This window comes from Solanum lycopersicum, chromosome 6 (genome assembly GCF_036512215.1).
Source record: "Solanum lycopersicum chromosome 6, SLM_r2.1".
Taxonomy (NCBI): domain Eukaryota; kingdom Viridiplantae; phylum Streptophyta; class Magnoliopsida; order Solanales; family Solanaceae; genus Solanum; species Solanum lycopersicum.
The window spans coordinates 25,388,739-25,394,433 of NC_090805.1; the positions used below are offsets into that span (position 1 = coordinate 25,388,739).

The 5,695-nt window shown below is 31.6% G+C and overlaps 1 long non-coding RNA gene across 1 annotated transcript; it reads right to left on the bottom strand.

The window, feature by feature from the left end:
- Window positions 1-1,211: 1,211 nt before the first annotated feature.
- LOC104647871 (uncharacterized) lies at window positions 1,212-5,430 on the bottom strand. Its single transcript, XR_741901.4, has 3 exons — window positions 5,281-5,430; window positions 2,933-3,010; window positions 1,212-1,608 (listed from the first exon to the last, which is right to left on the bottom strand). It is a non-coding gene; the product is annotated as an uncharacterized lncRNA (long non-coding RNA).
- Between the last annotated feature and the right edge of the window lie 265 nt (window positions 5,431-5,695).

Genomic DNA, 5,695 nt, shown 5'->3' on the forward strand with positions numbered 1-5,695 from the left:
TAATGTTTTTTGGATTTATACTTCAAAACAACAATCCAGGTTCAAGAACTTTACATTTTAGATCATAATCATTAAGTCAAAACTCATGTATACACTCATTTGTCTTAAATGGTTGCCTAAAAAACATAACTCCTTTAAGTTAAATGCCGATGGAGGCCTTTGATGTTGTTTCTGACAGGGGAGGACCAGTTGGTTATACGAAATCATACATGTAAAACTTACGAGATCATACGTTGATTTTTGCTGCTGACAAAAAAATTAGTACACATAACAAACGACGGGAAGAGGTTAAATGATGCAGTTCACTTCAAAGAATTAACTGGAATGGAGAGAAGTTGTTCTTGAAAGGCTTGCTATGCTTCATCTTCTTGCTAATTTCTCTAACAACCATGGAAAAAGACAAATGTCGAGTATATGAATAATGTTTTCTTCACAAAGGAGTGGGAGTGGTGGGAAAACATGTCTAGTTGAAAGATGGAAGAGTGTAACTTATATAATGTAGTGTCTTTTTTATTATTATTAACAATCGGATACTAATTTTACTTACAATATGATATTATCATGTTGTGGATGTTAAATATAAAATGGAATTATAACGAAAAAATGAAAACGTTGTCGCTATAAATATACCTTTAACGACCGGATTCATATCCCGTTGTTATGACTTGGTCGTTAGAAGTATCACTACAACATTTTGTCTATAACCACCCTAGAAATACTTTTTGACTTTAAGCCACACTTTTTCAGGGGTGTCTGAAAGTCCCGTAACCTTAGAGTTTAGGCTTAGCAGCTATGCTTAAAAGCGTTCAAAAAAGGCAAAAAGGCGACGCTTTTGCAGCTACGCTTAAAAGTGTTGCCTTATCAACTATACTTTTAAGCATAGCCTTAAAGGAAAAAAGGCGACACTTTCAAGCGCAGCTTGATAGGAAAAAAGGCCACACATTGCAGCTACATTTAAAAGTGTTGTCTTGCCTGCTACACTTTTAAGTGTGGCCTTTGCTACCATACCTGCTACACTTTAAAGTGTAGCCTTTGCTACCATATTGTGCACAATTAGGAAGTGTTGACTTTTATATCTAATATATTACAACACTTTGAAGTGTAGTCTTTTCCCATATGCATACACAATTTATATGCCACAATTCCTAAGTAAAATACACAAATATTGTTTTGCAATAAATAATCTCAAACATTAAGTACTCTTACAAATTTATAGATTTTCCATAAACTTCAAACATAATGTGTTGTGTACATACACAAACTTATAAAGCAATATTCTAAATGTGTACATAATAGTTAAAAAAGTACACTTATAATAGTTCAATATATTCCACCAGTGAATATATTTCACAAAATCAAAGACAATGTAATCAAACTTTCCTTATACGCTCTAAAAGGGGGTCATGGACTCCTTTTTAGTTTAGGATCCCCTTTCTACATTCAATTATTTATTGAACGAAAAAACTTACTATTATGGCTATGTAAGGGGACCGGCTTCCCCTTTTTCAATCACCTCCTACCTTAAGGTAGGCCCACTGCTGAATACCCTCAATCGAATAGCTCAAAAACTCTTCATCATCCACTTAAAATTTGTTCACCTCCATTTCCCTACACAAATCATATTGCTAAGGTTATAGAATAGGCAAAAAAATTTCATACTGCAACATTTATTGAAGAGGCAAGAAATCCTGATTGAAGTAGTTTATATAATCATTCATGCTTTAAATATATGTTACTCTCTATTTACTGTTAAGAGGTAATATTGCTCAATTTGCAAAATGTACTTACTACTAAGGAACTTGGAAACTACATATTGTGTTCCATATTGCAAAACTATTTTCCTTGAAGGAAAACTGCCCAACCTGCCCAACCATACCAACCTGCCCAATAATTCCATATTGCAAAAACAGTGAATCATATTTTCCTTGAATATGCTTTTTAGCTTTTGGTTACCTGAAGTTATTTCCTAGAAATTATCCCAACTCTCATTATAGTTTACTCGATACACAGTCAATTAGACATAGTTAACAACCTTCAATACTCAAAACTATCTTCAATGCATTAATATACTCCTCAAACAGGTCATAGAATGATCTATCCCCACTGTTACTGCATGTATTTTCCATACATAACTAGCTAAATTTCTGGTAACTAAGATATTTTCAATATCATCCCTCCTTGCCCTGTAACAGCGAAAACTTTCATACCCTCTTTTCCAAATGTGTTATGTTTTTAAATGCATATGCTTAAGCAAAATAAAATTATTAATAGGATCCTTAGATTGTTTTTTCCTAATCCTCTCCCAGGCAGTAGATACTGTAAAACTGTCATCTTAAGAGGGAATCCAGTTTGAAAAAACAGTAAGTCATAATTTTCTTGACGGCAAATGCTTTTTAGCTTTTAGTTATCTGAAGTTATTTCCTAGACAACTATCCCAACTCTCATTATATTTTACTCGATACACAGTCAATTAGACATTGTTGTTAACCTTCAATACTCAAAACTATCATCAAGACACTATCGTCATACCATATATAACAAACCCAACTCTTAAATATGTCCTACAAAAAAATTCCAAGGTAAAACATTTTCCCCTAGAAACATACTAAATACATAATGTACGTTTCATGAATCAGGGAGCAAATCCTAACAGGATGACACTCTGGCAAAACAAAACTTCATAAAAAGAAAAGGATGCTAGCAGGACAAAGAACAACTAGGAAACAGAAGTTTAAAAGTAATTGGTAGTATCACAAGCCTATAAATCAAAATAAAGGATAGAAGTCGTTTAAATTCCAACCATAACGAACAAGCCATTAACAACAACTAAAAGGAGAACTTTTAAGCATTTAGAGTGTTTCGCCAGCATTCAACAATATTCAAAACTATATCGAGATCTCTTTTTCTTGATAGCAGTAAACTAATCACATACCTTTGCAACTCCAATTTTGAAAAGATCTCTTTTTCTGCTTCTACGCCAGTTTCATATTATTGTAGGATCCCTTTCAAACTAGAATATATATACAATGTCAAATATGATTGTTGGCGGAAAAGTAGCCAAGTAGAAGGAAAATGCTATGAGTTGAACAATAAGTAGAAGTTAATGCAACATCTACCCTATCAAAATAAAGCAACTTGACTATATCGTTTGAACTTAGGCTTTTGTATAGAGAACTGGAATTTCAGATCTTTCTCAATAAAAATTTCATATTAATCGTGCAAAAACTAGATTTACAGATATATTATGGGATTACGATTTTTCCAATATATATAGCACAACTAGATACCACAACACATTTTTAAACTGCAATATAGAGATAAAATTTTTAAGTTGATCCCTTTTTCCTTGGGTGGTAGGGAAGAGGATAATAAGGTGGGGATTGAACATAGACATAAAAGTTCTGATAACTAATCAACTAAGCTACTAAAATTTCGAGATAACTGATCCTTGATTAGCCAAACAAACCCAACAAATCAATACCACTAACAAAGTTCGTTATAAAACAAGAAGAACACAAATAAACAAAAAGGGGTACTTTAAATTCATTAAGCATTAATTTCATTACCCCAATCAATAACTATTACTCAAGCAAAATAAAAAGGGTGAAAAAAATAACAAATATTGAAAAAATATCAATGTTTTATCACTCATAATTTACTGAGAAACTTAACTACTAACACAAATAGAAAAAAAAGGATTACCTTAGATTTATTAGCATTAATTTCATTACTCTCAGCCATAACTATTCATCAAGCAAAACAAAAAAGAACCCCAAAAAAATCAAATCTTGAAAAAAATGAGTTTTTATGTATCATAATTTTCTGAAAATGACCAATAGTAGACAGTTGACTGTTCATTAGACAAAAAGGTATAATTATTAACTGATTTATTGATTCCTAGTTTTTGGATTTCAATTATAAAAGAAGAAATGACAGTTTCTGAAACAAGAGCAGACAAAAAAAAATAAGAACAAAGAAGATATAGAGAAGAAAAAGAAGAAGATGAAGAGAAAAAAATATAGAAAGAAAGTAAAATTTAAAGCTTAAAATAGAGATAGAGATGGATGAAAAAAGAAGAAAAAGACAAAGAAATCCCCTTAGTGCAAATATTGTTTCCGCCACTCCCGCAAAAGCCAAGACAACTACAACAACAGTAACATACCAATAAAGTCCCACGAGTGAGTTCTAAGAGGGTAAAGACCCACCCAAGAATTGTAGGGATCAAATATGGACGGGTCGGTTACGTTGGAATAGGTTAAACAGAAAATAGATAAAAAATTCGATTTTCACATAGATAATAAATGGATTAAGCGACATACAATGTGGTGGTTACATAAATAAACGAACACAAGATAAAAATCTCAATAAACTTAAAAATTTCATAAATAAATAAATCATGTAAGTTGTAACAAGCAACATATATATATATATATATATATATATATGTATGTATGTATGTATGTATGTATGTATATACATTTTTTGATGGATAATATCCATTTTCAAAAAGACAAAGATATGTAATGGGTAGTTACTTGTTTTCTCTAATTATTGTGTGAGTCAGCCGTGAATGATAGTACTAGTTTGTTTTTCCTACTTCGGAAAGAGTACCCAAATGGCCAGAGGTTTTGCGTGACAAACACCTTAGAATAAATGGATGATGCAGTATATTTCTTTATATATATATATATATATATATATATATAACCGCTACTTTGTTTCCATGCATTCGTTGGGTAGCAATAAGTAAGAGAGGTAATAAAATACTTTGACCAGGGCCAATTCCCCTTCCATTGATTGGAAAATTTGCATAATATTGCTAGTGTTCAACCTCGTAAGTCACTTGACAGGCTTGCCCTATTTTAGGTTTTCAAAGATAGAATTCTTACCCTAAATAATTCTATCTTTGAAAGCATAATTGTACACAAGACATCAAAACCCTAAAGCTAAAATTTATACTTTCAAAGATAGAATTCTTACCCGGTAAACCCTATCCTAACAAAATCGAGTTCTTCAGCAAGAACAATTATGGAAATCGTATTCTTTAGAGAGATTATCTTTAGCTCTTTACCTCTTCAGCCATAAATCTGTCTAAAATTTGAGAGAAAAGTGTGACAGAGAGACTTAACTTCAGTCATCTTGCCAACAACCCCAATAAATTCCTTCTAAACAAAAAAAAATCATTCAATAACCAAAAATTTGAGAGAAGCGGTCATCTTGGTCTTGGAGAAATCTTCATGAAATAAACAAAAAGCAAAAATTAAGCAAATTGGTACTTACCTTGACGGAATCTTCAGCAAATTGGTCTTGGTGAGTTCTTCAGCAAATATTTCAGCTTGATCTTCGGCAAATTTGAAGCTTGGTGAAAGAAAAGCGTGAAATTGTGAAAGGGAAAGCATGAGTTCTGATTTAGGAAAGTGAAAGGAAAGCGTGAAGTTGTGTTTTATTATTAATTAAGTTTATTTTTTTTGGCCAATAAAATGGGAGGGAGAGTTAAAATTATTGGAGGGAATATAAAATTTTGGTGAAAATTTTAAGTCCATACTCATAATTTGTTGTTTTAACAATAATAAAAACTAAACACTTAAAAATTGTGGTCATATATTTAAAAAATCGTTGTAAATTATATCATATTTTAGCAACACTTATAAAGTGTAGCTTATAACTTTTAAGTACACTTTTCAAGTGTTGCCAA